Source organism: Plecotus auritus (genome assembly GCF_963455305.1).
Source record: "Plecotus auritus genome assembly, chromosome: 9".
Taxonomy (NCBI): Eukaryota; Metazoa; Chordata; class Mammalia; order Chiroptera; family Vespertilionidae; genus Plecotus; species Plecotus auritus.
Window position 1 is genome coordinate 43415103 of NC_137783.1, and position 6407 is coordinate 43421509.

Genomic DNA, 6407 nt, shown 5'->3' on the forward strand with positions numbered 1-6407 from the left:
TGTTGGTGTTTCAGGATTCTTAGGATATATTCCCAGAAGTGGGATCTCTGAGGCAAAAGGCAGTTCCATTTTTAATTTTTTGAGGAACCTTCATATTGTTTTCCACATTGGCTGTACCTGTCTACATTTCCACCAGCAGTGTATTAGGATTCCCTTTTCTTCATATCCTTGCCAACATTTGTTTTTTGTTGATTTATTGATGGTAGTCATTCTGGTGGTATGAGGTGATACCTTATTGTAGTTTTAATTTGCATCTCTCTGCTGATTGGTGACCTTGAGCATTTTTCATATGTCTATTGGCCATCTGTATGTCCTCTTTGGAGAAGTGTCTATTCAGGGCCTTTGCCTATTTTTTAATTGGATTGTTCGTCTTCCTGGTGTTGAGGTGTATGAGGTTTTTTTTTGTTTTGTTTTTTTAAATATATTTTATTGATATTTTTACAGAGAGGAAGGGAGACGGATAGACAGTTAGAAACATCGATGAGAGAGAAACATCGATCAGCCCCTCCTGCACGCCCCCTACTGGGGACGTGCCCGCAACCAAGGTACATGCCCTTGACCGGAATCGAACCTGGGACCTTTCAGTCCGCAGGCTGACGCTCTATCCACTGAGCCAAACCGGTTTCGGCGAGGTGTATGAGTTTCTTGTATATTTTGGAAATTAAACCCTTGATAGGTAACATTTTTTAAAAATATTTTTTGCCCTGACCGGTTTGGCTCAGTGGATAGAGCGTCGGCCTGCGGACTGAAGGGTCCCGGGTTCGATTCCGGTCAAGGGCATGTACCTGGGTTGCAGGCACATCCCCAGTAGGGGGTGTGCAGGAGGCAGCTGATCGATGTTTCTCTCTCATCGATGTTTCTAACTATCCTCTCCCTCTCTATAAAAAAATCAATAAAATATATTTAAAAAAAATATTTTTTTATTGATTCCATAGAGGAAGGGAGAGAGAGAGACACAAACATCAATGATGAGAGAGAATCATTGATTGGCTGCCTCCTGCACACCTTCGCACTGGGGATCAAGCCTGCAATCTGGGCATGTGCCCTGAATGGGAATGGAACTGTGACCTCCTAGTTCACAGGTCGACGCTCAACCTCTGAGCCACGCCAGCCAGATTAACCTATTTTGAGTGATGAGAACTGAGGCACTTGAGAGGCTGTTGATTGTCCAGAACCACATAGCTAGAAAAGAGGACTGAGAGGGGAATTCAGAGGCACACCAATATATGAACTGAATAGCAGAGGAAAGGGGTCCTGTTAAGAAGGGATAAGCAGAACAGGATACAGAGAAAGCCCAGAAGTGTGAGGCTTTCAAAGGAACCAGTTAGATGAGCCTAAAATGGCCATTGGACTTGGCAAAAAGAGACCTTTAACATGAAGAACAACCATATTAATATACTGTTGAGAGTAGAAGCCATTTAACAGTGGGTTCAACAGGAAATGGGAAATAAAGTAGGGACAATAAGGAACATGTCTTCCAGAAATTTGGCTGTGAATAGGGAAGAATAAAGCTGGATGCATAAGAAAGGACATGAGATCACAGTGAGCATTGTGTGTCTTGGTGAGGGGCTGGGGGTTAGGGAGGATGAGAACATTTGAATATATTGAAATATTAATATGGGAAGGAGCCAGAAAGGAGGGAGGAAGAGAAAGAATATATGATGGAGCAAAATCTCTATGAAGACCCAGAGGGATAAGATCAAGCACACATAAGATTTTAGTCTTAGATGTTAGAAGCACAGCTGCAACATTTTGTCAGGAAGAAAGTGATTATCATGTAGGTAAGTTTTAAGGTGTTAGGGTAAAATTGATGAATTACCTGCCTCATGTCTTCTATTTTTTTCTTGCATCATCATCTACTGAAGTTGAAGAGGGAAGTACTAGACTGGAAGGTTTGAGGAAAGTGGAGAAATGCTGGAGTATTAACTCTAGAATAAGATGGAGAACTCACCAGGCAAACTGAGGGTCACAGGTAGCTTTGAGGGTCTAGTTGAGATTAGAGACTGAATTTGTAATGGCAGAAGTTAGAGTGATCAAATGATTTTCTGTAGCAATGCTCAGCATTCTGTTATAGGAGTGGAGATGGGAGACAGGATTAGTTTTGCTCTGTGAGATGAAAGGATGACAAGGTGAAAATGTTAAGGACTCAGCAAAAGTGATTGGCGTAATGGCCCATAGAGTCTAGACTGCCTAGGGGTTGATATGAAGATGGGTCGACAATGGAAAGTGTAAAAGGACCAAGGGGCTGAAGATTAATGAGGGATTTTTGAATTCGAGGGGTTGGGAAGACTGGTGCAGGGTGTGCTAGTAGGCCTGTGGTGGTGGTGGTGGGAGGTTATTTCAGTTGGGGTAGTCAAAGAACTGAGAATTCATGTTATGTGGGTAGTTCTCATGTGCAATGAAGTTTCCTAGAATGAAGACAAACCAGGAGTGAGGAGGAGAGAAGACTAAGTCAGGTGCCCAAATATAATGAATAGTGGAAATTGTTATAGGAGGAATATACTGTGATATAATGCTACATATCTTCAAAGAGATAAGTGTATTTACATGAAAGTGAAGGAATAATAGTTTACAGATGGCTTTGAGGAAAGGGGAAAGGCACTGATGCCAGGCAGGGTACATGGAATGTGAGGGAATGCACAACAAGTGAGAAAGCTGTAGAGGGTATTATTTTTTAGGAAGAGTCGGATTTCAGTTAAGCCAAGGAGCAGAGAAAGACTCTCAATGCTGGACTAAGAAAGGAGGAAGTTTTGATTATGGGGAACAGGGCTCCAGATAACTATGACTGGGGGCAAAAATCTCAGTTGGCTCTGATTCAAGTCATTGTGAGCTCTGGATTTATACCCAAGATGATATAGGATCTCTATTTCTAAGTGCAAGAGTACTAACTAGTACTTAAGTCAGAATGTGTTGTACATGTATAATGTCCCAGGCACTATGTTTGGGGTACAACGGTGAATAAGGAGTGCCGAGTACCTGCCCTCAGGAGCTCAAAATCTAGTGACATAGTTGGACACATAAACTTAGAGCCAGTCTGGCCAGTGTGGCTCAGTGTTTAGTGTTGACCTATGAACCAGGGGGTCATGGTTCGATTCCCAGTCAGGTCACATGCCAGGGTTGCAGGCTCGATTCCCAGTAAGTGGTGTTCAGGGGGTAGCCGATCAATGATTCTCATCATTGATGATTCTATCTCCCTCTCTGAAATCAATAAAAATATATTAAAAAAGAAAGATAAGTATATAGATGAATGCCAGCAGGGTGGAGATGTATTTAAGGCATCCACTTGCTAAAGGCTGGCTTCCCTACTAACAGGGAAAGTGAGGCAGGTCCTAAAAAGATTCAATCATAGCTTTCCATATCTTCTGGAAGAAGGAGCAGGCAGGGCAAATTCTTCACCAAATTCTCAGCCTTGGGCTTCATTCAGCCACTCGGCTCCTTCCTCATAGAGCCCAGAACGTCATGGTGCCACTTTTTGGCCATTCAGAGCCTCCAGTTTGGTACTCTGTGCACAGCTATTTGAACTTGAATCAGTTGCCCTGATCTTCAGTTTTTGAATTAGTAAAAAATGTTTTATTATCTTCGACATTAGACATTTGAATAACAAATTCACATTTGTTTAATTTTTATTGACTTTATTGGGGTGACATTGGTTAATAAAATTATATGGTTTTAGGTGTACAATTCTATTACATCATCTTTTATGGTATGGTGTGTTCACTACCCAAAGTCTCTTTTCGGCACCATTTATCCCCCTGTAACAAATTCACATTTAGATATGAATTTCTGAGAGCTTTCTCCTCTCACATTTTGCTTTGTATATTTTGGGGTAGTGCTTAATAAGTTTTAAAAACCATATTGTTTTATATTAGTAATATATATCCATTGTTGAAAATTTGAAAAAATAGAGAAAATAAAAACCACTTACAATCACATCACTCAGAGATAATTACTGCAAACATTTTTGTTGTGTAGAGTTGAATTCACTGTGTGTGCGCATGTATGTATACATACTTTTTGAAACAAATCCTCTCCATAATTTCATGAAAATGTATCATCTTCATCAGAGGACACTAGTCTGCTGCAGTCAGTATTCAAGCAGAACTTCGCATTTTCTATAAGATGTATATGAAACTCATGTCTTCTACTTATTAAATTTTATGCTGATAAGTAGATTCTATATAGTAATTTGGCCACCTATGAGCCAAAAAGAGCCTTTTGCTTTTTTCCTCTTATAATTTTGGCCTTGTGCAGGTATTTACAAAGGATTTTACTTACTTTATAAGCTTTGACAACAATTCATTTAGCAGTGTTCTGGGCTCTCTCTCGTTGAACATCTGTTGATAATAAAAATGTCTTATACTATGTCTAGTGGTATCATACGTAGCAGTATCCCATAGTTTTGTGGTTTATCAACCAGACTGGTTTATCAGCTAGAGGGAATGGTCCTTCACATATGTACTCTAACGTTTGCGTACGCTGACATCCTAGATGTTAAGCATTTTGTTATTCAGTTGGTTGACTACATTCATGTTTGCTCCCCCTTTTCTCACACCTAATGCCAGGATGATTGATTGAATTGCTTTTCTGCCTGGGCATATAGCTAAAATTTATTTCAAGGGGTTCCTTCCCCTCACCCGACAATGCCATTTTAATGGTCAACATTTGGTGATAGGCTACTATGTGTCAGGCACTGTCTGAAGGCTCCTGGCTCAAGGATATCACAGAATATAAATTACATAAATTTATTGGTTAAAAAATTGAGACATGAAATAATAGTTTATGTGAAACATGAAATTTTTCCTTTAAGCTGTCATTTAAAAAGTACAGTTAAAATAACCTTATGACATGCTGAAATAAAATTTCCAGCCTTTTCCTGTCACAAAATGATTACATTTTGAATTTTCTAGCCACCTTCATACACCTATGAGTTTTAATAGCTTTCATTTATTGTGCTGTATGTGCCAAACACTTTTCATTCATTATTTTACTTAATTTTCTCCACCTATGAGGTAGGTTTTATTATTTCATGTGTGAGAAAATCAGGTAGTGTCCAAAATCATTGAGCAAATATAGTGCAGGTTTTCAAAGCGATGCATGATTTCAACCCATTTTTTAAAAAATATGTTTTTATTGATTCCAGAGAGGAAGGGAGAGGGGGAGAGAGAAACATCAATGATGGAGAATCATTGATCAGCTGCCTTCGGTACCGCCCCCACCCCCCCCCCACTGGGGATTGAGCCTGCAACCCGGGCATGTGCCCTGACTGGAAATTGAACCTGGGTCCCTTCAGTCCGCAGGCAGACACTCTATCCACTGAGCCAAACCAGCCAGGGTTTCAATCCATTTTTAAAAATGATTTTATGATGACTTAGCTCCCAATTCTTTGGATCACTAGTTCTTCAGCGGAAGTTTAGGAAGTTTGTTGACCAGACCCTATTGAATTCTAGTTCTAAGCCAGGCTTGTGAGTCTGGGCATTTACTTTCAGAGTTAACAAAATGATCAAGAATATACGTTTTGCCCTCGCCAGTGTGGCTCAGTTGGAGCATCGTCAGGTACACCAAAAGGTGGCAGGTTCCATTCCTGGTCAGGGCACATACCCAGGTTGTGGCTATTCCGGTTGGGCCGTATGGGAGGCAAATGATTAATGTTTCTATCAAAATCAATTAAAAGAATAAACGTCGTGCTAAGCTGTTCATGAAAGGATTTTGCAAACTCGAGCAATCTAAAGCAGTGAAGAGCCCTGGCCGGTTGGCAGTGGATAGAGGGTCAGCTTGTGAACTGAAAGATCCCGGGTTATATTCAGGTCAGGGACACATGCTCAGTTTGCAGGAGGCAGCCGATCAATGATTCTCATCATTGATGTTTCTCTCTTTCCCTCTCCCTTACTCTCTGAAATCAATAAAAATACTTTAAAAGCCCTAGTTGGTTTGGCTCAGTGGATAGAGCATGGGCCTGCAGACTGAAGGGTCCCAGGTTCAATTCCAGTCAAGGGCACATGCCTGGGTTGTGGGCTTAATCCCCAGTGTGGAGTGTGCAGGAGGCAGCCGATCAATGATTCTCATCATTGATGTTTCTCTCTCTCCCTTCCTCTCTGAAATCAATAAGAATATTTTTTTTAAAGTATATTAAAGCCCTAGCTGGTTTGGCTCAGTGGATAGAGCGTCCGCCTGCAGACTGAAGAGTCCTGGGTTCAATTCCAGTCAAGGGCATATGCCGGGGTTGTGGGCTTGACCCCCAGTAGGGATTATGCAGGAGGCAGCAGATCAATAATTCTCTCATCGATGTTTCAATCTCTCCCCTCTCCCTTCCTCTCTGAAATCAATAAAAATATATTAAAAATATATATATTTAAGAAAAATACAAAGCCAACCTTTGTGCTCCTTCCAGTTCTAGCCTACAGTAGGTA